The sequence below is a fragment of the Mchenga conophoros genome, linkage group LG14 (assembly GCF_057382185.1).
Source record: "Mchenga conophoros isolate Kocher_MC1m ecotype Shallow Benthic linkage group LG14, M_conophoros_male_GT1.1, whole genome shotgun sequence".
NCBI lineage: Eukaryota > Metazoa > Chordata > Actinopteri > Cichliformes > Cichlidae > Mchenga > Mchenga conophoros.
In genome coordinates this window covers 20,080,545-20,106,057 of record NC_140539.1, presented here as the reverse complement: position 1 = coordinate 20,106,057, position 25,513 = coordinate 20,080,545, and the positions used below count along the sequence as shown (strand labels likewise).

Here is a 25,513-nt window from a genome sequence, read left to right as displayed (position 1 = left end):
ATTTTCAAGGGAACAGAAATCTCAGAAACCTAAAACTTGCATTTATTGCAACTGAGAAGTTCTGTATCTGTGCTATCCTGGAAAAATCTGACAATCGCACTGAGATATGTTTAGTAATAGACAAGCTGGAGTACTGGTGATACTCCGTGTCAAAATTTGGACAGTGTTCAGAAATTTGTGGCCGAATTCTCACAGAGTGATTTTTCCTGTGATGTGTGTATGTAAATGAAGTGATTGGAATATAAAATTTAATTATGCAGAATACCCTGGCAACATTTTAACTACCATTTACAGCCACAGCTACAGATGATAATATTGGCCAGTTGGTTATTTGTTCAGTGTGGTCCAAGTTGAAATAACAACCATGAAATATTATACAGACAGTGGTCCAGATACCCAGGCGATGAATTATAGCTATGGCTATCGACTGACCTACTTTGTGGAGCAAACACACATAGACACACACACAAAGTTTTCCCTTATTTGGATGTTTAACTTGACATGCTAGTACTATGTCCTTTTTTCTGTTTTGCTGCAAAACATTTTCTTCCATTTATGCTGTTAATGATACAACTCAACAAGTGTTTATTTCACAATCTGACAACTCTAAAGACTTCATGACCAAGGTTTTGTTAGACCTATTTCACACAATACACTAAACCTGAAACATTGCCTTTATCTTAATGTCTGTCAGGGCCTAAAGCTTTTTTTTTTAAGTTATAGGACTAGAATAGAGAGAGAATAGAAAGCGCCTTGAGGCGACTATTGTTGTGATTTGGTGCTATATAAATAAAATTGAACTGAATTGAATTGAATAAAGTGAGAATGTAGAGAGAGCAATAATAGATGCTAGAGTTGCAATGCTATCTAGGTCTAGTTAGCTCTAAAACCCAATTTGGAAGACCCTTCCCCCCTAAAGTTTCATCTACACGATCGCGTTTCCCAGCAGTGGGATGAACATAGACCACACAAAGTCATGACAATTTTCCAGCTTCAGGCAAATAACTGGCAGAAAACAGTTGCTGGTGATGTGGAGGTGGCGTGTCTTGAGATAAATGTTTCCCAACTTGGTAGTTGCAAAAGACTGAAGCAACTACCAATGAGACCACAGTATATTATTGATTAGCATACAGTTCAAGAGGCAGAAAATTAGTTGGTCACCCAGCTAATGATGGAGAAACTTCTAATGTGGTTAACATATGTAACACATGTACAAGTGTCTAGTTGAACTCAAACCATGCTATTTTTTTCCAGACCCAACCAAATTCTTTTCTTTAGCAAGGAATCCTAAAATCCGCAATTTTTTCCAAATTACATGACGTATTAGTAATTTGTTATTAGTCAATAATCCATTACTTTACTTTTTAACCTCTTGAAAGTAACTACCTCATTTCAACACAAGACTCCATTAAAGATAACATTTCCAAAACCTAAAACCAAAATCTTTCAAACAGCAAAGTAGCTCAGAGCAGTCAGATAGCACTTCACTGTGTAGCTGTTTGTTTAGTTTTTTTCTGTGTTGTGTACTAAATATTGTGTATTTGTTATTCTAATATATTTTATTTATTTAATAAGTATTCTTGAAGTATACATTGCGACATGTCTTAGGCTCTAAATGTTGTGCTGTATCATATAATTGTGTGGTGCATGGCTGACCTAACAAATAATCAATAAAATCAAAAACATAATAATAAAAAAATAACTGAAAAAAAATGGATGGCAAACACACAAGCATTTCCTCTATCTCGTATATATAATGCCACAAGCCTGTTTATCCGTGCTTGATATTTCAGATGCAGAGTGATGCTCAGTCTGGAGGGGTTTTGCTCCTAGCCTTTTATTAACACAGTTGGAGTTTCTTCGAGAGATTTGATGCATTTGATGGAAGTGGAATAATTATTCAGTTTAACATTCTTGCCCTTGTCTACAACTAAGACAAGTAAATAGTTTCGTGTGGACGAAACAGCTGCGTTGTCAAAAATACTCGTTTAGGTGTGAATGTAGCATAATAGAGTTAGTATTTTATTATATTACTACCTGTAATTTATTGCAGATTACTTGTATTTGCTTAATTGTTTACTAAATGTTTGAGGTGTGAAATAAACCGCAATGGAGCAAAATAAGGGTGTGTATGATTGGAGGATGTGTTTGTGCATGCATGTGCGCGTGCACGCGTGGGATTGGGGGGGGGGGGGGGGGGGGGGGACATTTTTCTTGTAAAACAAAGGGGGGCCTAGCAAAACAAGTTTGGGAACCACTGTACTAAGGTATGTTGGACTAAGGTTTCCTAGTCAAAACTGGCTGAAGGAAAAGAAATTACTTGCATATATTTACAACTGCTATTCCCTTTAGAGACAAAATGTTAACATGTGCTGTAATATAAATAAAAAAAATGACCACTATACATTTAAAAAGGAAATAAAAATACAGAAAAAAACAATGCAAAGCTAATTCCAAGAATGAGAATCTGTACATGTTTTATGCAATATGTCTCACCTTCCGCACCATTCTTGTTTTGGAATGCAGCTGCCCCTCTGTTGGTCTTCCTTGGTCTCTTGTGTTCTGGGGGCCTCTGGATGTCTGGAGTTTTGATCTCCTCCACACCTGCTTCACGCCCTGGAGGACGGGGCTGTGGCCCCTCCCACACCCTCTAGCAGATTATTACATGAAGGAACCTTTTAAAAAAACAAAAAACAAGCGCGTCCATGCTCACAGGTGTACACACGGGTGATCACACCCACAAACTACACCCTTTTTGGCTCCTACCTCAAAGCACACTGTGTTCTGTTGATCTTATGTGCTGCACAATAATGTTTAACATTTAGTATTTACTGTCATATTCCCATATATCATTGTGATGTTGTTTATTCTATTACTCTTGTTCTCTTCTGCTTGCTTTCTTTTTTCTTTCTCAGCAGGTGATCCAGGTGATTGATATATGCATTTTTTTTTCTCTGCCCGTTCTGTTGGTTTTTGTCTTTTGCCCTTCTCCCCCGTCCCTCTTCTCAGCTGTTTCTCTTTCCCTCTTTCTTTCTCCCCTTCTTTCCCCCAGTCAAGTCTGTCCCGTATTCAGTAAGTGAAAATAAAATAAACAATAAAAAAAAAAAAAAAAAAAAAAAAAAGGAATGCAGTTTACCTGAATTGATAACAACGTTAGGAGACAGCTTTGGGTAAAAAGTGTAATAGAGGAAGGGTAGTCGGATATTTGGGAAAGACAGTAGCATGAGACATGATACTGAAAGAAAGAAAAGGAGTTATAGAGAGGAATAGTATGAAGGAGGCAAGTTATGTAGGAGGCTGAAAGAAAGCAATGGACGGGTCAGTGTTAACTGCTGTAGTCTGGCTTTCTCACTGAGACCTATCACAACCTATCAACTCACTCTGATGGAACATACACATACACACACATGGGGCAAACCTGGTGATGTGGACAACCCAAATGGAGAGAAATAGTGGTTCTGTAAGTGGCTTGGAGATAAAGAAAGGGAGTGTGAAGAAATTGTTTCAGATCAGGGGGCCAGGATCATACACTGGTGCAAGATCATACTCGTGACTAGGTGTATATAGGTGTACTTCAAAATGTGGACTTTTTATTTTTGGTAACTTGGACTTGCATTTGTGTTGTGGACTTGCAAGCACTTATGTATGATGCAATAAAATACAAATGGCTCTATGCACTGAGGCAAAAGGTTCAGCTGTGATTTTGTATTGCATTTCCATAAAGTTGGACAAAAAAGAAGAGTCAAGGCTGATGTAGTAGATTCTGATTCATCATCACCCACCCAGGTGAAACCCATGCAATGGCCATGAACTGAACCAAAGAATTTCATTTAATATGAATTTATCACTTCTTAAGACCTATTGACAACAATTTTCAATCCACCTCTTGTATTATTTGGCATACCTCAGCCTTTTCTGCCTGTTTGCCTTCCTTACGAATGTCTTCTTGACATCCATGTTTCCACTGACCATTTCTGATGAGGTTTTGATGAACAGTAAATAGATGAACTGAAAGTTCAAGTGCTTCTCAGGTCCTGTGCCAGGTTTTGGCTGGACTTTTTTTTCCTATTTCTCAAGAAGATGACTTTCAGATACTGTTTATGTACTGTAGAGAATTTTTAGGCTTGCTACTTCTTCTTTTGTTCTCCTCAAATCTTTTAAGGACGTACTGCACAGGATGCTGAGATATGCTTTTGGCTAATAGCTCTTTGGGAATCACTTTGTATTTCATGTTTAACTGTGGCATCTTTGTCTTTGGCATTGGCATGTACAAGGAAAAACTTCAGAAAGCCTGGGGAACTATTGCTCATTATCACTTTAGAAATCACCAGAAAGTCTGGCTTCTTGGAAGCAAAATAGAAAGAAATGAGTGGCGGCACACTGCTCTGGAGTCAACAGTGCACCAGTGCATTTAATTCAGGTATGATCTAGCAACAAGATGTGTCGAAAGTGCGGACTTGAAACTATATACCAGTTTTTAATCCTTATTGACAGTTTGATGGATGGTCAGTAGTTCTAGTCCTCAACCATGAAAATAGATTAAAGCCACAAAATAACCATGCTTCTGTTATCTATGCCTTGGACACATTTTACTGTAAAAAACACAGAAGTGTTTCAGATAGTATGATATGCTAATTATTTTGTTTTTAAATAGTTCATTAAAAAGCAAAAATGTGTAGAATTTAGTGTTATGTTTTAGATTGTCTCAAAATATATTTGGGATTCATTGTTTTAAGTTTGATATTGGAACGCACCATTTGCTAGCAGTGGTTGGTGCTGCTCTCCCAAAGTGGATTAGCATTAGGGTTAGCATTAGCACATATGACGACTTAGACCTCAGAGGGTTAAAGAATACTTATTTTCTTATATTGAGGAATAGTGGAAATTGATGCATCAAACAACATTGATGCCTAATCTGGTGCTTTTACTCCATTTAAACAACATCACACAAAGAAAATGGAATTAAAAATGCAACATCTTTAAAGAACAGTTTGGAGATGCTGTAACAGCAAAGCCAAAGTGACATTATCATGCTCATACTCATACACTGAGAATTACACAAATGTTTTCCAAAATGTAGAAGGTTTATTGTATGTTTTGCACTGTAAGGCAGACACAAATTTGAACAGACATGTGCATTATGTCTGTTCAAATTTGTCAACTTATCGCTTACTATTTTGTAAGATAAATGTTTGGAGATGTATCTTTGTGGTTATATTATAGGCTGCTGTGTTTAGACAGATCCATCCCTTCCTCCCTTCTAATCTCTAATCCCCTGCACAGCTGGGGCACAGTGTGCTTGTCTGTCTGTGTGTGTGTGTGTGTGTGTGTGTGCGAGTGTGCGTGTGTGTGTGTCTGAAAGAGTGAGGACGTCTTGTTTGATGATATGTTTTTATGCATATATAGGCCATCATTAGCAGTTTATACAAGACAATAGAAAATGGTTCTGACACCGCCAGAGAAATGTATTTCTAATACTGCCACTATGTTTGGTCTATTACAAAGAGATAAGGAACCAATCAAATTTTTTTATTTTAGTGCAAATCCAGTGTTGCAGTTAAGATGTGTACAGAAACACCTGGCAATTAGAAAGATTAGTTTTTTTGTTGTTTTAATTATCAGAGGCAACTTTTATACTGCATTTCAAAAATTTGAAATTTATGTTATTATTACTTTTTATTATTGTATTTAAAAACGTAAAATTTTGTACGTTAATTATTCAATATATGGTATCTGAAATATGCGTTTATTTTAGTCATTATCTCATATAAGTTTTAGCCACATGATTATAAAAAAATAAGAAATTCAGCATTTCACCTTACTAGAATATATCATTTCACCTGTCGGTCTAGTTTAGTACTTATAACCACAATGGACTGGCATTGGGGATGGTTGCTGATTTTATTTTTTTTTTCAGATGACAATCCCCAACACTCTCCAAAAGGAGCAGCAACAGATGGTCAGTGAAAGGATTGCCATTTCACAGAGTGTTGTATCAATGTGTAATAATTTACTAAGTTTACTGGAAGAGAAAAGTGTGGTAGAAAAGGTACACAAGCAATAGAGATTACGCAGCCTATTCAGGAAAGAAGCAATTTAGTTCAATTTAATTCAATTTTATTTGTGTAGTGAGAAATCTCAACAACCATCCCCTCAGGGCACTTTGTATTGTAAGGTCAAGTCCCTGCAATAACACAGAAAAATCCCCAACAATCATATGAGTCCTAAGCATCCCAGAAACGACACAGAATGTCATAAAGTCAAACATAACTTTTAAAAACACCAGTATAGGATCATAAGGTCCTGATGGTAAAAACAAATACATTTCCGCAAAATGACGTCACTTCCGGTTCCGGGCAGGTCATGGCGGGCATGCGATAGTTCGCGCTGATGGACGTAGGAAGTGTTACAAACAGCTGATCGGATCGGCAAAGCCTGTTTCTGGAATATTATGTTTTTGTTGCTGCAAATGCTTTTTATGCAGTGGAAGGAAACTGTGACCTAGGGCAAGCTGATGGCATAAGATGTAAGTACAACTCCTCTGGTTTCATATGCAAAAAAAATTATTGTGCTAGCTTACGTGGTTGCAGTGCTACCGGGATTTAAAAATAGTTGCAAAACGGAGCGTGCCCGCTTCCACCGGCTTTAAAGGGTTAATAGGAAGAAACCTCCAGCACAATCAAGCTCAGGAGGGACAGCCATCTGCCATGAATGGCTGGGATTGAGGGAAGCATGTTCCAATAAATCCAGAGTCAACACAACGACCTACCAGAGCTTCATGTTTCCACGTGCTGATGAGATTTATGGAGATTTCTTTTTTTTTCAGTAGTATTTAGCACCTCACCACAGTGCCAAAGCTATTACCAACACCAAGAATACAGACAAGCTGAAGGCCCTACAACATAGGTTTCTACTTGCTACATTCAAAGCACTTTATAAAACATGTCTCATTCATACAAACACTTTTTTGTATATCTAAGAGTTGTCTATCTGAAATTCACTACTCGTGTTTCAGCATCGTTCACAGAGAGCCACAAACAGCACCTACACCTCACCTCCATGTCATTCTACATGGGTACAATAAAGTGAAGAATCCTCAACGTATGTTTAGTTAAAGTGAAGTTGGACATTTGTCAGAAATTTACATTTCTGTAAATATTTTTTCCCTTTAATTTTTTGGTTTATCTTATCAATAATTTGAGGTACTGGATTTAGATTTTTCATGAGCAATGAGCCATGATCAACAAAATGAAAACAAAGTATTGACATATTTAGTTTTACATATTACAATTTTACCGGCATTAATTTCCAGTGTCTTAGATGAGTTTCACCATGAGTTACACCATATTTTTCTGCTCCACCAGTCTATTTCATGACTGTCATTCGTCCCCAGTGTATGACATGCATTTTGTTGTTTTAGCTTACCACAACCTTACCTGATTTTGCAACAGAAGTTGCATGGTGTGTTAAGGACTGCATTGCAGGATAAATAAATTAGATTTTAGAATTTGGCGCTTAAACTCAAGTAATGCTGTCTGTACATGCTTACTTTAAGCTTACCTTATCAAAACTTAAATGATCTCACGCTTCAGATTATTATTTTCAATCAAATTTAGACTTGATAAACACTAAAGTAGGTGTAATGAGGGCATTTTGAATATTGACAGTGATTTCTCAAGATAAAAAGAGCGTTTGTAATTTTGTTGATTAAATGCAGTTCATGATTAGTAAACCAAGGGAGACATGGTAGCAGCTTCTCTTCATCTCTTCTGCATTCTGTTTGGTGTTTGTCATTCAGTAGAAGAACTGTCTGCAATTTTATACCTTTATCCTTCCTTTCTTGCTATTTTATCATTATCCTCCATTAGAACTGCGGTCAATAATACATTTTCTTATTTACAGCCCTACCCACCTTGACAAGTAGATTAGTACTATGTATTCCCCCTAACAATATAAAATTGAACCCAAAGACCCAGGCACTTTCTTTCCTCTGTACTGTGATAGCTAGTCTTGATAATACTTTATCCCACCAGCCAAGGCAAAGCAGTTGTGTTTTGGGGGACTGATAGCTGATCCCAGGGTTTACTTATCCCAGTTGTAATTTATTATTTAAAGATTTAAAATAACACATATTGTTCCATTAATTTCAAAATATGTTTAAATAAAACTTATAACTTAAATGCCTGTAAGCGCATTATAGACAAATGATTGGGATTGGAGGAAGAAGAGGAAGTGTTTTTGGCTCAGTTTCATCATGACCAGAGAGAGAGGTTACTCAACAGTTTTTCATTCCTCAATGGATCTCAGTAAATTAGTCCAACATCTTTACCTCTATCTCAACATAATTACCTCGGACCAGTTACTCTGATGTGCAGTCACTAAAGTGGCTTAGCAGATGAGACTGTAATGGGACAGAGAGTGAGAGTGGGAGAGAGACAGAAAAACAGATAAGAGTATGCCTGTGAATCAGTATCTGTATGGCAGCGTGTTTATGTTGTGTTGGTTGGACTGGAAAGCAGAGCAGATGGGTTTATAATGAGGAAACAGAATGATTCTGATAATGATGACCAGATAATTATACCACATCTGAAGAAGGGAGGAAAGCAGTGGGGGAGTGGAAGTGGTGGTTTAAAAACAGGCTGAAATGGATGAGAGAAAGAAGAGTGCATTTACACAATGAGGGGTTAAGAAGAGATGGATGTGTTTCATGAGAAATGTTAAAAGAGTAGAGTAAAGAAAATGAGATGAAAGCAGGACACTCCATTGATAGAAAGAACGAAATGTCTTTTATTATAGTTTCAAGGTCTGTTAGGGTCCTATTTTAAGTTGAGTAATGCTCACCTCCCCTGTACTGAATACTGAATATGTTTGAATTTTTTGGTCTTGGAAACCTTTCAAAAAGACAGATTAATTTATTAATGCATTCTGTGCAGGTCCATAATTAAGCTACTTTGGATGCATACCAGTCAGACCAGTTTCAACTACTAATACTAACACCATCCCAGCTAATTCACCCAATTCATCTGTGAGTCATAAAAAAATATTGAAATTCAATATACAAGTTATATTCAAAAGCTATATTATTAGTTGATAGGATCTGTCAAAAGGTTTGATACCCACCAGCTCACCTTCACAGAAAAAGTGGCAAAAGAAATATAACACCTATCCTTTTTATGGTTAAAGTAACACAGAGTTCAATAAAATGTAAAACTGCATATGTGTGTTTGTGTGTGTGTGTGTGAAAAAAAAATATACATATATATATGTATACATATATATCTGTATATATATATATATATATATCTGTGTATATATATATATATATATATATATATATATATATATATATATGGAAAAACTGTATTGGAAGACTTCTGTCATTAGTCGTTTCCTGTCTCATTACATCTGATGAAGGAGTTATAATGATTTGCATGGAATGCGGGAGGGTTAACCATTACCTGTAATCTGAGATTTTAGCTAACTATTTAGCTAACTATTCCTACTGTTTCCACTCTGCTCAGTTTGCCGTGTTAGACTCTGAACTTTGAGGAAGCCAACATTCTCTTTTTGAGTAAATAAAATATACAGAGTAAATATTGAAACTTGAGCATAAGTTGTTATATCTTTTTGTGAACTTTAAAGACGTATACTGGTAGTATCAACTGGCTCAAATTTAGAGGTTGGTTAAAAATAAACAAGTGATTTTATGCAATTGGACTCTGTGATTCATTATATTATATAATTGACCAGTTTACTTTGCACCTGCCAAAATCACTTACTAAAATATCCAAACTGTATTTAATACAGGTATTCCCTTCTTTTAGTCTTCAACAGTAAACAGTAAAGCTTGAAGCTTGTACGTGAGTATTATTGTTTTAATGATTCTAATAGGTTGCTCTAGGCCATAGAATTAACAGATCCCCGAGGTCTATTATCCTGGCCAATAACATAATTTTATGCAAAATTGGCATTTTACCAAGTGCAAGGATCAATCAAGGAGAGCTGCTGTTAATGGGTGTGGCTGGTGGCTAAACTTAATTAACAGGGCTGCTCAGATGAGTTGGGTCATCAGAGGTATGGAAACCGGATGTAGGTAGTTAGAGCTATGCGTGTCTCTGTTAAAATGGCTTCCATTTCCTATTAGAATAAGAGTATTAAGATCTGACCCTTTTGATGGAGAGCTGTTCCAAACTACCTGTGTGGTAGCCATCACATATCCAGGCACAAACACATGAACACCTCAAAGATGCTCATTTTTATACGTTCTACTTTATACACACACTTTGCTTCTTCCCTGTCTCAGTCATGATCCTACACACCCAAAACCGCACGCATATATATGCACTCCAACTCACTGACAGGTCATTTTACCACCATCTAATGTATCTAGTGCAGAGTGCAGATGCTAAATATAGAGGAAAACTAAGCAGAATATCAATGGCTCTCAAGATCCTACAAAACAGCCGAGCAGTGATTCAGATAAAACAATAAGGCAGGTGCAAAGCATGAGACCGAAAAATTATTAATGGTAAGTCTGAAATAGGTTTATCTTAAAAACTGCCTTGTTTTACATGTAAAGGTGTATATGGATAATAAACAATTTCTAATAAACAAAGGGAGGAGTATATTTCCAAATCCGATGTGGAAAATGTGTCAAGCTTTTTAGAATGTAATTTAAAATGCAATGTATCCATGTTAACACTGACTTATAGTGAAACACGTGACTCATGTGGGTCTTTTACATTTCAAATAATAGATCTTGTTGTTGGTAGGCATCATCATTTATTTCCTGTACTATCTATTTCAAAGTTGGATATTTTTTTAACCTTATAATATTATACTCAGAATTATAGTAATTAATAACAGTAATTACCCTAAATCTAAGACAACTCGGGAAGGAACATATTATACAGTGCTATAGGATCAGGTTGAATTTATTCATTCAGTTAGTGTTGTGACCTTCATTTATTGTTTTCTGTTCTCCTCCATTTTCTATGTATTTGTTTCATCATTCTTTGTTTACGCTAGGCATTTGTACATGAGCACAATTGCACATGCTGTTGAGTTATGATGAGCAAAATAAACACTGCCCTTTGAAAGGTCAGAGAATCTAAATGACGGCATGAAATGAAACACAATAGATCCAGCCAACACGTTCCTGTTTATTTGAAAAGCAACCACTACATTATGGGAAAATTAAGGGATGAGTGATTATTTGACAAGATTCTGGGAAATCTGGATTCCAGAATTCCCGAGCCCTTCATTAGTTGTTGATGTCAAGAGACTGCTGTGAGTTTGCACAGTACTGCGTGCAAGGAAGTAAGAGCTACACCTCATAAAAAAAGGAGCAAATTAAACAACTGAATAGCAGAATTCTGTAATTCAATGGGCTCTATTTATAATTAAATTGATAAGATGAATTAAGTAATTCCACATTACTAATTATAAATACACGCTGGGAAATTATTACTTTAAGATTGAGGATTATTTTTACCTCCCCTAAGACTCACCAGAGTTAACGCATTTTCTGGTAGGATTTTTTTTTCCTTTTTTGCCTATTAAAATTGTCTACTTTCAAATGAACTACACTGTTTTTGAAAAGCTGCTCAGCTAAAGCTTGCTATAGTTTTCTCTACCTCATTTAAGCAAGTAGCACCAGATGTAAGGGCTATCATAATGCAAAGTATCCCCTTGTGTATTATTGTTTTGATTGTTTTGATAGTAGAATACAGTTTTTTTTTTAAAGAAAGCAAAGAAAAACAAAACATGTTTAGCTTAAAAGGCCACATAAATAAAAGGAGGCAATCCAAAAGGTGTTTGTGTGTGTATTCCTGTTTAGACGGCTTTGTGAGGACCAGAAATTGGTATTCTACTATACTTGTGGGGACCAACAGTCACTTGTGAGGACACACAAGGTCCTCACGAATTTGAAGGCATTTTTGAGGCTCAGAATGTGGTTTTAATATCAGGGTTACAATTAGGTTATGATTAGGTTTTGGGTAAGCAGCCAGGGAAAGAATTATGTCAATTAGATGTCCTCACTAAGTGAGGTAAACAAGAATGTGTGTGTGTGGGGGGGTGTTCATGAAATTACATAATTAATACTTTAACTGTCAAACAGCCTTTGTTGTGTGTGCTTGTGTGCTGTCAGGTAAACTGCAACACTGACGTGTTAGTCATGTTGTGCATACAGAAAAAACTTCGATGCTGTCGTTGCTCTTTGACATGATGTTTCAAATCAAGAAAAAGCTTAGTATCGTATTTTAGCTTTTTGGTCTGCATTCTTCCATCTGAAGAAAGTCAGGTTGAGTGTCTACAAAATGATCAGTTGTCCCACCGTTGTGTCACATTGCTGTTCCATGTCTTAGTGATGAGACGCCTTTGGGCCTGTGATGTGAGTAATGATTTTCTAATAACTTGCAGCTTGTTAGCTCAGCTGGCTTGGGAACTGACTGCCAAAGTGTCTCCGTCCTGTTTGATGTGTGCGTCTGTGTGTTTGTGTACACTACCAAAACACAGAAGTATGCACTGTCATTTTCAATTTGATAACACTTTGATCAATGTTGGACGAATTGTTAAAAAGTGACATAATTTCTGCATCGCTGCCCACATTTTATTATGCCAAAAGTATTTTTAGTTAAAGCATTGAACATTCACATCACGCCCTGACTTCTAGGCTTGTGTTCGTCATGGATGTAATTGGTAACTTGATGTCGTGTTTTAGAAAGCTTTTGGTATAGATTAACTTTGAGATAAGTGGAAAAAAATATAGGGTAGCAATGAAAGAAGTCCTCCCTCTTATGACATGAAAGAATTTACTGTATATTTAACTTATAATGGCTGAGACACAGTGTGACTGAAGATACCTGTTAAAGTATATAATAGGTTTACAGAGTAGTCAAAGTAAAGCCGTGGGAGGTTTTATATTTCACATACCCGCATTAGATGGTGGTAGGTTTAGACAGTTAAGCTTCCCACCATGGTTTTTCTCATTTGTACTAAAAACTGACACATGCAAAAGGTAATCAATATTTTCTATAATGGCAAATGGATTGTCTTTAACTACTGTCACAGGAAGCTTTAGAAAATATTTGAACTGCCTCCCTCTATAGCATGAAGAAAATACTGATATCCAAGTAAAATATAGTAGAGCTTCCTGAAAAGGAAACTAGTTTTCTACTTTTTAGCTCTCCAGTTCATAGAGTGTGTTAGTCTATACAGTAGTATCAATTAAATACATGCAAGTATTTAATAGATTCCCATTCATGATCCATTAAGGTTTAACCCTACTGACTTGGATCATCCACAGCTGTTTCCTGCACTGCTACTTGAGAATGACATTTGTAGTATTGATATGACATTTCTTAAAGGTGCTTTATACAACATTCAGAATCACTGGACTACAGAACAAACAGACACACTGCTGACATCTATCCCATCCCTGTACTGGATTTCTTTTTTGTCCTGCTTAAAAAATCATATATAGTGTATAACATTCTAAATACAGGTAAATTAAATGGAGAATAGCACCCGCTTCTCAGTTAGACACATGGTGTGAAGCAGAGAAGACACAAAAGTAGGAGACAGAGAAGCGATGATCTCTTTAAAGACAGCAGCAGAGACTCCAAACACTGAGATAAAAAAAGGCGCAGTTGATTCACTCATGCATACATTGCAAATTTCAAATATGTTTTTGATGTTGTATCAGTGTTTAATATCTCACATATAAAGCTTGTGAAAAACTATTTGATGGATTACTATAATATGTGGAAAACATATTCATGCAAACATTTCCATGCTAAGTTTTACTCTGGATTTGGGGATGTGTTGTGATTGCTGATGTTCACAAAGGTTTGCGTGCAGCACATCCCCTTACTGGCTCCTGAATAGCCCTTTACCTCAGACACAGTTCAGTGTCAGTGTATGCGGCTACTAAATTAGCCAAAATAGAACAACAAAACTGATGCCAACAATTACCCCAGTGAAACCAACAACTGATGGCCAATCGCCATTGTGTTTGTCAATTTGCCCCACTGGCATCCTAAAGTGTAATCACGTAGTAATTGCAGATTATAATTAGCAATTATTCATTCATACTTCTCAGTAACTTACTCAGCTACAATTCTATGAACTAGATGTTTCATAAAGGCTTTAAATTGTCACCAATGTCAACTTTGGGGATATCGCTATAAACATTTGAACTCTAATATTGTCTTTTTTTTTTTATTCTTTTCAACAGGTCTGTGGATCCAGCTTGCTGTTCTGTCTTGCTTTTCTGTCCATCTACCTGCCACCTCAGTTTATCTTCATGTTGAGTCTTAAAACACAGAACACCAGATAGAGGTAGGCATGGCTTTAGCTACAGCTTTAACTGGTATTTGTTGTACTGTAGAGTTTTAAAGTGTGCTAACTGAGGTTGCAAAAGCGGCTCATTTGGGAGCTGTGACACTGTTGTTTTGCTTTAATTATACCTGAAACATACATAAACAGTTATTGCCAATTAACTTTAATAAAACTTTAATGATCCTCTGGGAAATTGGGTAAGTATAGGATATTACATTAAGCTCTAATTGATATCATTAGAACACGCTCACACACACACATATACATCCATTTTTGTTAGGTTTGCTAAATAAACTTCAGCTGTTTTATGGTTTCTTTTCCTCATACTTTCAAGTTCAGCAGTAAGTGAGACATGCTGCAAGCCTTGGTTTTCTTATGCATAGTGAATGGGAAAACAAGGCATGTGCCCTTGAGTGCACAAATTCACATGTGAAAGTAAAGTAATTTGTGTGTGTGTGTGTGTGTGTGTGTGTGTGTGTGTGTGTGTGTGTGTGTGTGTGTGATAAGAGCAGTGTTTTTTTTACTCCATTTTTCTCTGCCTGTATTGCAGGCATATTAGGCACACTGCTTTAGGCAGTCAGACAGCTACGCCAAGCAGGGAGACTGCCCTTGCTGGCCCTGATACAGGATAGAAGGACTATAGATGGATGGATGAGAGATAAATAAGTTTTCATTGTAAAACATTTGCAGATGATTAGCTGCCACATGTCTGCCTTTATCTAAAATTCCATTATATTTTTACATTATATACTGTCTTTTACTAGGGTGTTTGTGCTTAACAGAAGCATAACCTCAGTGTTTATTTATTAGTTTTTGTTTTTAGTAGCAATGATTAAAAACATACTCTGAGCACAGGTCAGTAGTCATTCAGTTGCATCCATCAGATTCCTGTTTGTCAGTTGAAATTCACAAAGGACAGAGAGTTGTCTTTTAAAAGGATACTTTTGAAGTCCCTGAGAGAGATCTATGTATGTCTGGGTTTGGGTTTTTTTTTTTTTTTTTAACATAATATTGGTATAGTTACTGTTATGTTTTCCTTTATTTGAGGATGTCTTGTTTTTTTTGTCAGAAACCAAGCCAGGAGAATTTTTTAAACTGTCTGGGATTGTTACCAAAGCACAATTACTGTGGATTTTATGGAATGGTTTTGTCCTTTGGATCACTAGGGACAAACCAGAAGTTATCAAGACGAACACGACAAGCTATACAGGAAAAGCTATAAACAAGTAATTATAGACCTATGATTATCCATTCTATATATTGTTCAAATAGACAGCATTTAAAAAAAATATAGGAACACTTAAAACACATCACATCTGCATATTTCTTGTACATTTTTTTAATGTTTCGTTTATTTTCGTTAGGAAGATAACGCTCTTGCAAGGCCATTTACCTTTTTGTATAACAAATTGCTCTACATTATTTTTTTAGTTTTGCACGGTCAGCTAATTTAGATTTTATACACTGAATAAGAAATGTTTATACCATATAAAAGAGTCAGCAATTTTGTGTGAATGCAGTAGTCCTATGATGATTAATTTTTATTGAGTCATTGTTTAACATCAAAGCCTATAGGGACAAAGTATGCAGATTCAGTTCTTTCTTTTGACTTGCTGGTTGTACGAGACATAGAGTCAGACAACTTACTTCTTATCTGCCTAATTACTTTTATGACACACTCTAATGAATGTGTCCTTAAACCATGTGATATCCATACTTTTGGCTATTTTTACCTATTACAAAACAGGTTTCGCTTTTCTCAGTGATCTTTCTTCTTACATCTCAAACACCATAATGTGCTGTTTGCACCCATCCTTTAAATTACTGGCCATAATTGACTTTTGTCTTCAGAAGCAGGCTTGACTCTGCTTGACTACGATTCCACTGAAATCAGTAGTATCTGTCAGTTTGATGGGCACGTCCATAGCCTGTTGAAAAAAGTTTGAGCTTATAAGGCTCAGAAGCCATTAGCTTCTACTTTGTGCGTGCATTGTGGATAAACATGTGTTCTTTAATTAGACACCAATGGGAGACTAGCATGCAATACAAGCTGCACCTGGCACTGCTTTTACTGCTCTGGGATCAGTTTTGAGGTGGACATTGTGGAAAACAGAGCTAGTATTGACAAGTAAACAAGCACTCATGTTAACAGATAAAGTTTCTATTACTGATTACTCCTTTAGCAAGCTAGCTAGGAAAAACTCATTGATTGAGAAGGGACACGCTTACCAGAAGTTAAACAGGTGTAATTATAAAAACATAAATAACATAAAATAAATAAATAGTAAAGGATGACTTGGTGGTAGCCCTACTGTACGACAGACTGGTGACATATACAAGATGTGTAATAGGCTCAAGTCCCTGCTGTATGTGTGTGACACTTTAAATAAGAGCATGTTCTTTACTCTCAAAATTGCCATGAAAAAGTACATTCACTTTATATTCTCCAAATTCTCCTACATGAATTGTTTCCTAATGCAAAAGTAATTAAACAGATACTATGGAACACCCCATACATTTAAAATATGATGTAAGGCAAGAGGCTATACCTGAATTAATGCAATTTTATAAATGCAAGCCCTTATTCGGATAATTAGACCACCAAAATGGGACTTGAGGAAAAAAAGAGGCAAATTTACACATAGTTTAAAAGTATAATTATTTTATTGCACAAACCAGGTTTATTTGCTCTTTATCAGCAAATATGTTGGGATAAATGATCCTGTATCTGAGTTTATTCAGCTGTATCATGACACAGCCTCATTTGGGTTTTTTTGTCTAGAAGTGTGTTAGTCTGTGTGCTAAACTGTGACCTTTACTTGGTGGAGAGGCATGTCTTGCACTTTGTCTTTATCCATACTTGTAGGTATATACAACATGCCAGCAGATATCAGAGCAAAACTTAATAGATTTCCCACCCAGAGACCTTAGATAAATAGAGAATCTAAACATTCTATTGAAGCTGAGAACCATGACAGCCATGTAATTCCCTAAGCTGCCTGTGAAAGCCATAATATTCATATTTCTTCATAGCAATAAAACCATATTACCATATGAAGGCCATAGGATAATATTATTATCAGCCAGCTCTCTGAGTGCCTCTCTCTAGTGGCAAGGATCAGTTCAAAGCACAGCCCAAGGCATGTGTGCATGTGTGTAATAGAAATCATGTGTGTGTGTTTGTATATATGTGTGTGTTTGTCTCTGTGACTCAGGGTGTATGTGATCAGTTCCCTGAAGCGACAGCTGCACACCGAGCTCCTGAATGGAGAAAGCTTCTCTGTAATGACTACCAAGTGGCAAGCATGTCTCTCCCCTTTCTTTCTATGAACCATTTCCTGATATTTTGCGTTTACCTTTACCTCTCTCATCAGTGATTGCATGCTGATCAGCTTCCTTTCTCAATGTGCCTGATGTCCTCTTTTCTTTTACTCTTTCTGTCTTCTACTCTTTCAGTCTTCTCATTTGTGCTTGTAATAATATTACTCTCCAATCACCATAATCCTTAAATTAGAACTGCTTGGTACTGCTATCTGCAAATTGAGACACATCTTTCGCCACCAAACTTGTATAATACCTTGAAAAAGCAGACGAAAGAGGATGAGGAAATGAGGATAAGAACAAGGACAGGTAGGAGCAGATGGAAGAAAGCATGAGAGGAATCACGGAATGAAAAAAAGAGTGAAAGAAAACAGATATATGGTAGATGATGGATAAAACCGTATATCAGTCCTTTTTTACTCAAAGGCCATGATATCAGAAACCTGCATTTTCATCCATAGGGAAATAGGTAGATGATTGTCTTCGTCACAGTTTCATGACTTTAGCTAAATCTTGATGCTTAAATCTTGCAGTTAGCTCTTTCCAAGTTGATAATTAATTTAGCAATGAGCATTTTCTAAAGAAACAAAAGATAATGTAGTTTAATAATGTCCTTTGCAGACAATGAACTCCCAGTGTGTCCATGTTGTAATCTGGGATCTTCCTTTCAGCATTGTGGTATCCAATCCAGTATACTATTCATTATAGTAATAATATATGGTAATCCATTTATATTTTTAGCTTGGGCTCCTGATTGTGAATGAATTCTTGTGGTTGATAGCGCACATATTTATATATTTGTTCTGGTTATAAATGAAACACTATGGAGGCGTGGCTTCTGTGACCATTATTTTTGGTTTAATGATGCTGGTGATTAGTACAAAATCCAGTAACTCTAAATTTTGGTTATTTCACTTTTCATAGGTCCCCAGTTTTGCTCCTTTTAATATGGCTATCCCTGTTCTAATGCCAAATTGCTTATACATCTTTGTATTCCCTTGATGGCAGAAGTCATGTTAATGTTGTTTCTGTCTTTTGCTATTGCATGATTAGCTTTTGGGGATGGAATTAGGGAGTAAGGGTAGAAATGATCCTACTCAGAAGTAGATGAGAGAGAAAGTTTGAAATGATACAATTTCACATTTTTAGTTTGTCAAAGCTACTGCGTCTCATTATTACAAGCTCCACTCCACCAGAAAATCCAAAGTAAGAATAAAAAGTTAATGACATATGCAGCCACATTGTCTAGTGTTTGAGTTTACACAGTGGACACTGTTTCTTAGCATAATGGTAAGTAAAAGTATAATAAGTTAAATGTGAATTAGAAATTTTTAATGTAATTAAATTACAAGTTAAAGTTGAGAATTATTAAGTAAGTAATTGAAGAATAGAGTAACAAAATGCTATTGGTGTTAAGTAGGTATAAAACTGAGAAACTATAGTGTGTGTGTGTGTGTGTGTGTGTGTGTGTGTGTGTGTGTGTGTGTGCGTGTGTGTGTATGGTTAGTATTACAATAAACCAGATGCCATGGTAGTATTACAGCACAACAAGCACTAATGCACTGTCCGGGCAGCCACAATCATCTCATTACATATTGTACTAACAGGAGAGAACCAAATGTTACAAAGGAGAGTCCAAGAACCATGCAAAGAAAAAAAGAGAGAAAAAAAAACAGAACAGAAAAACAAACAAACAAACAAACAGAGGATGACTATCACATGATGAGAAAAAGAGATTAAAAAGTGAAATGTTAAGAGAAAGAAATAGAAACAGGACTCATGTAACCAAAATGCCATTAGCAAGTGTCTGTTACTTTCCCCAGCTCAGATTTGTGAAATCTATCTGTCTGTGTGTGTGTGTGTGTGTGTGTGTGTGTGTGTGTGTGTGTGTGTGTGTGTGTGTGTGTGTGTGTGTGTGTGTGTGAAAATAGAGGTTGGCCAGGACGACTTTGTTTATCATCTCCTATATAGGTGATGACTTTAACCACTCACATTCAGTCATGTTGCATTAGTCACACAGACCTAAAACGTGTACACCCAGACCAGCTCAAGAGTGGTTGCCAGACGTTGCTGGCTGATGTTGGGCGAAATCAGTTTACATGAAAGATGCTCAGTTGTCTGCAAACACTCAACATTTACTTAATACTGTCCAAACTATAGTGACAGTTGAAAAAAGTGAGAAAACCACCTTTAAATTAGAAGTTGTGCATTTAACTCCAACCAACCCATTTCAAAAAGCAACACCTTTATGCCAGGGTCTGCCAGAAACTTCCCCAATCCCTCACCACCTCCTGGCAATCACCAGAGGGCCTCAGACCACTCTCTAGGCTTGTGTGACCGAGGCCTAATGGGTTAGAAAGAAGTCAATCCCATTCCTCTTGAGACTATAATAAAAAAAAAGAACATATGTAGTTATGTTGGATAGATGGAGGGATGGATGCATTTAGTTTAGGCAGAAAAAAACCCTGCCTAACTAACTTCCTATCTAACTTGTTTGATTATGAAGTTTCTTTACATTTCACAGACAAACAGTTAGATAAAAGAAATGCATCTAAAGTATCTAATTGAGAAATAACACCTGACAATGGAGCTTTTCAATGAAACTACATTCCCTACACTTGATATAACCTTGAGCTTTAGTGACACAGAAAAAGGAGGTGATCAGAAATGCCTCAGTCTTGCCACAACATAACACAGCAACCTGTGATGGTTTTCAGAAAGATCATTTTTAATGTGCTGTATGGCTGTATTTGAAGCTTGGAGTCATGTGGTACATTTAACTTGCACAGTGCAGCAGGCATTGTGTATGTATGTATATATGTATCATCATAGTCACTGTTCCCAGGGGGGCATTTGCTTTCAACATATCCGGTACTTTGACAGATTTGAATTACCTGTCAGAGGACAGGTGTCTTACCTTTGAAGAGACAGTTCATCTCAGCCAACTGAAATTACTTCAGTTCTGTAAATTACTACATATTTCTTAAAGCTTATTAAACTGAAGTTAAGACCCTCTTACTGAACTCATTTGATCATTAGCATCAGAAATATAATGTCTGCACATGTAATGATCACTTACTAATGGAAAATGTGAATGCTTTCATGATTATCACTTTGAAAAGAAAGTACTCTACTGGACACAGCCCTCAAAACTGTACTGTTACTAGAAGGCCTAGGATGTTCAGGATGACAGTACAGTAGGACTCAAATAAATGCACAATGATCTCTCTGTGCTCCCTGGGAGACTCATGTGTCCTTCAAAGACCAGAAATTAATCATTAAAGACTCATTCACTCAGTAACTATAAGTTCAATAAAATATTATGATTGAAGTCTGCAGACTGCAATATGAATCCAAGCTGTGCCAAGACTATATGAAACTTGAAAATGTGGTTGCACTTCCTGGTTGAACAATGCATGTGACCTATTCACATCAGCTCCAAGTTGAGTTTATTCAAGTGTCACTAAAATGGTCTACAAAGGAAAAAGTACATATCTATAGAATACTGTAGAAACGTAAAAATTTAAGCGTAGAAATTTTACCTCCTAATACTCTAACTCTTTCACGGCATGCATCTTTAATTTCTCTTTGCTATTTGGGCTGATTGGGACCTGATGAATATAAAAACAAAGTATTCTGAGAAAAATGAGATCCACATATGTGGACATTTGTTTTAAAGCAGTGGCAGTATAATGTCCTCGTAAGTGGACATCAGGCCCTCGTAGAGCAAAACCTATTGTTTTGGTCTAGACAAAATGTGATGTCCACATATGTCGACGCCAGCTCCTAGGTGGTTAATAAAACTTCTGGATAGAAAAGTATTAAAATGACTCTTGTGGCAGACTCTGGCAGAGTGTGGAGTAACGGCTGAGTGTAAAAAAAAAAAGGCTGAAAAATAAGTTTAAAAGAAAAACAGTGAAATAAATTTTTTTGTCGTTTCATTCAAATTAAAACCTTGCATTTTGAAATAGTAATCTGAGGACTTAGCAATTACAAAATTAACTACTACAGTAGATCGTTAGCTCCCGGACTCAGTGTAGAATAAGCTAATTTTCCCAAATTATTATTCAAGACATTAATTTGTCACAGAACTTTTAATAAAATTAAAACAAATTTAATTGGAAATAGTTTTTTTAATTCCTTTTTTCAAGGAAATAACACATGTGACATTCTAGCTGAGGCAGCTGCTGCCCTGGCAAGGAGAAGAACTAGAACACATTTTCCAACTCATTTCAGAGAGTGAACAGAACAGTTCATGGGCTACAATAATAGTGATGCCCACGGAGGAAGTGTCTCATTCATCTCTTGTTCTCCTCCATGGGAAGGTCTGGGTCAGCTACAGAGCAGCACAACAGGGCCATCAGGAATTCAGTTTCTCCCTTTGGTAGGGCGGATCCTTGCTATACAGAGGTTGCGCCCTCGTCCCTCAACCTGTCTGTCTGTCTGTCTGTCTGTCTGTCTGTCTGTCTGTCTGTATAGATAGATAGATAGATAGATAGATAGATAGATAGATAGATAGATAGATAGATAGATAGATAGATAGATAGATAGATAGATAGATCGACTGTCTTCATAAAAGGCAGCAGAATTTTAATTTCAGTCTTTAATCAAAGAACCCATTTAAATAACACATTTAAACCCAGCTGGGGCTCTAATAGTTTAACTGATTAACTGCATTTTTTTTGTTTCAATACTCTGGAAACTGCCAAACTCTTATATGCACTTTGTGATTCAAAACAAGCATTTTTCCTCCACTATATATCTTTTCATCAAGGTTTTACTAACTGTTAAATGACATGTGATTTTGTATCAGATGAAAAAGAAAGCAAGCTTGGTTGTGCGAAGAGGGACTCTAGAGGGAATCTGGATATACTTTAGGGGGTACCTCAAACTGATAAGAAGCGATAAAATATTATTTTGTTAAAAAGGTTGGGATTGATTCTCTGATTGATCTTTAGTTGTTTTGAAAAATAAATAATGCAAATAGTATCTCATACACAAATAAACAGTGGACCACTGCACTGCTCGTGTACTTTGAATGCCACACAAGTACAAGCTCTCTTTTTTTCTGTCTTTTACTCTCATTCTATGACTCTCTCTCCCCCACGTTCACCCTTTCTGACGGCAACACTCCAGATTCATTACTTGCGAGATCTCCAGACCAATCTTGTACTTTCTCACAGCCCCCATACACACACTCTCACTACACCCCCACAAGCATAACACACACATACACACACACGTTCTTCCCACCTCCTCACTGTTACCATCTATGTGTCATTGGCTGTTGCTTAGCTACAGGCCCCCACCAAGTTATTTGCAGCCAATGAAAGCTTTGCCTTCAACGCTGGTTTTGACACATAACCCATTCTGGAGGAGCACTTTGTTTTTGCTATAGCTTTATCTCTTTCCATTGCTCTTGCCACAGTTTTCACCTATCCTTCATTCACTTTCTTTCATGCCTTTCTGTGCCTTGATTTTAGCTTTCGGCTTTTAGTTTTACCTTTTTACTTTACTTTGTTCTTTCGCTTGATTCAGTGGGAAGAAAGCATAATGGGTTTTTATTACTGAGGAGGTGACATGAGAAAAGACAAATAGGTGTATATGAGGTGCAGTTTTGTTGCAGTGACAGCTGACATATTGCTGACGTGAAGGTGTAAAGTGTGCACTTTTGCCATCAATCATTGTAGTATTATACAGAGATTAAGCACAGGAAAGCATTGCACAATGACGTGTTAATGGTGAGTACAGATGAGTTTGTTAGTAACCCAGTTTTCTCAATAGAGCAAACTTCGCAGAAAGTTGATTCTGTTCATCTGGACGTAGCGTTTTTAGATACTAGGTCCAGATGAACAGAATGAGCTTTTTGAGATTTCCCCACCTGGGTGATTGAGCATGCTTCAAGACAAAAACATGAAACACACACCAAAGGGCATCTGAGCACACACACATGCACGCTCATACACATACACACATATACATGCACATACATTTCTGTGGTTACACAGGACGCCACAAAGGCATGCACTTATGTACATGAACACTTATGCACTTATGAGCTGTAATGGAAGTATTTTTCTACTGTCTATAGTAAACACTATAGTAAAGAGTGCATGCTTATACGCCCTTAAATAGATCCTTAAGCAAAATTACATGTGTTAATTATTCAAACAGACATTCAGCTGCACTATAAGCAGTCAGTAAGCACATGTGCAGAGGCACACATGCGCATGTTCATGCTTTAGCACACACACAGTACATTACACACACAAGATGCTCTCCAGTGATTCTGCAAGAATACTGACAGGGTAATCCATCTCCATTTCATGGTGCAGCGTACTCTAGGAAAGCATGGTGGACACAGGATAAGTGCAGGGCCTGAAACACAGTATAAGTGAGCATACAAGCTTCGGCAGACATATGTGCACACAGGCACAAACCCACTATTATTGGCATAAATTGATACTTTGCAGATATTGACTGATCCACGGGGAAAGCTAAAGGCTAGGCCTGAAACGCTGATTGTGGGTGACTCTGCTGTAAAGGATGTACAAAGCATGTGCGGTAAGAACACTAAAGTCCTCTGCTTTCCTAACGATATGGTCAACATCCTGAAGGAGAGAATTCCTCAAATTGCAGATGAATATCCAACTGTGACAAACATTGCCCTGCATACAGGGTCAAACGATGTGTCCAAACAACAATCGGAGGTTCTGAAACGGGACTTTACTGGATTATTAAACACTGTAAACTCTCTGAATGCAGCTGTATTCATCAGTGGGCCTGTACCGCCGGTCAAAGGAGGAGACGAGAGATTCAGCAGGCTGTTTACACTGAATAAATGGCTTATATCAGCATGTGCTGACCACTCAGTGCATTTTATCAACAACTTTAATATTTTTTGGGAACGCAGGCATCTGTTTAAAGCAAATGGATTTAATTTTAACAAGTCAGGGGTGAAACTGTTCACCTCCAACTTGTTTTATTCCATACGTCATCCATCTGTGCCTGGAGCCAAGGCTGAGATAAACGAGGAGTTATCTCATAAAGAGGAACAAACAGTACTCCAAGAACAGACAAAGCCCAGCTGAAACCTTGAGGAGGAGCTCCATCTGCCCCCACCCGGGAAGAGCCTCAGAAAGGAGAGACATCTGAGGCAAGAAGAGGGGTCCCTATTTGCCTCCAACTCTCTCAACAACACCAACGACCAGGACCAGGAACTTCCCCAGTCCCCCAAACCCCTGACAGGCCATCACCCCCATCACCCTCCTCCCCCTCCCTTTCTCCCTCCTCCCCACACCTGAAATTCACTGAAGAGATGATGGAGCGGGTCAATGCTGGGCTCAGATCTACCCCCCGGCCCAATCCCTCTTTGTCCCCCATAAACCCCCCACCAAAGCAGCCAAAGGTTCGCCACCGAGCCCCACCCTCAACAGAGCAATCGAAGTCACATTGCCCAGCCTCGCCCCCCTTAGTTCCTCCTTACCACCTTCATGCTTTGTCTCCGCAGTCTGATGTGTGATGTGTGGAGGGTCCGGGCTGCGAGGATTATGGCAGTGGTTTTAAAATTTCTGTACTTTTAGGTGACAGAAGGAGACATGTGGCCTGGTCAAAACAGAGAGCTGCACTCTAAAAGATCTTTAAATATAGTAAACATACCTTGTGTGCCACAGACTGCTCCCAAACACGAGGGGACAAGTAATGCCTCTAAAACACTTAAGTTGGCTTTATTAAACATTAGATCTTTAGCTGGGAAAACATTTTTAATTAATGATTTAATCACTGAGCACAGCCTTGATTTTATGTTTTTAACTGAAACTTGGTTGGACCAAAATAACAGTGGAGCTGT

General features: G+C 37.2%; 1 protein-coding gene across 2 annotated transcripts in view; it reads left to right on the top strand.

Moving 5' to 3' along the window:
* LOC146559635 (leucine-rich repeat and fibronectin type III domain-containing protein 1-like protein) overlaps positions 1–25,513 on the top strand; it is a 189,223-nt gene that overhangs the window by 71,918 nt on the left and 91,792 nt on the right. For both annotated transcript variants that reach the window (XM_085243276.1, XM_085243275.1), the window contains exon 2: positions 14,240–14,343. The gene's annotated coding sequence lies outside the window, so the exon portion shown is untranslated. The remainder of the gene's footprint in view (positions 1–14,239; positions 14,344–25,513) is intronic.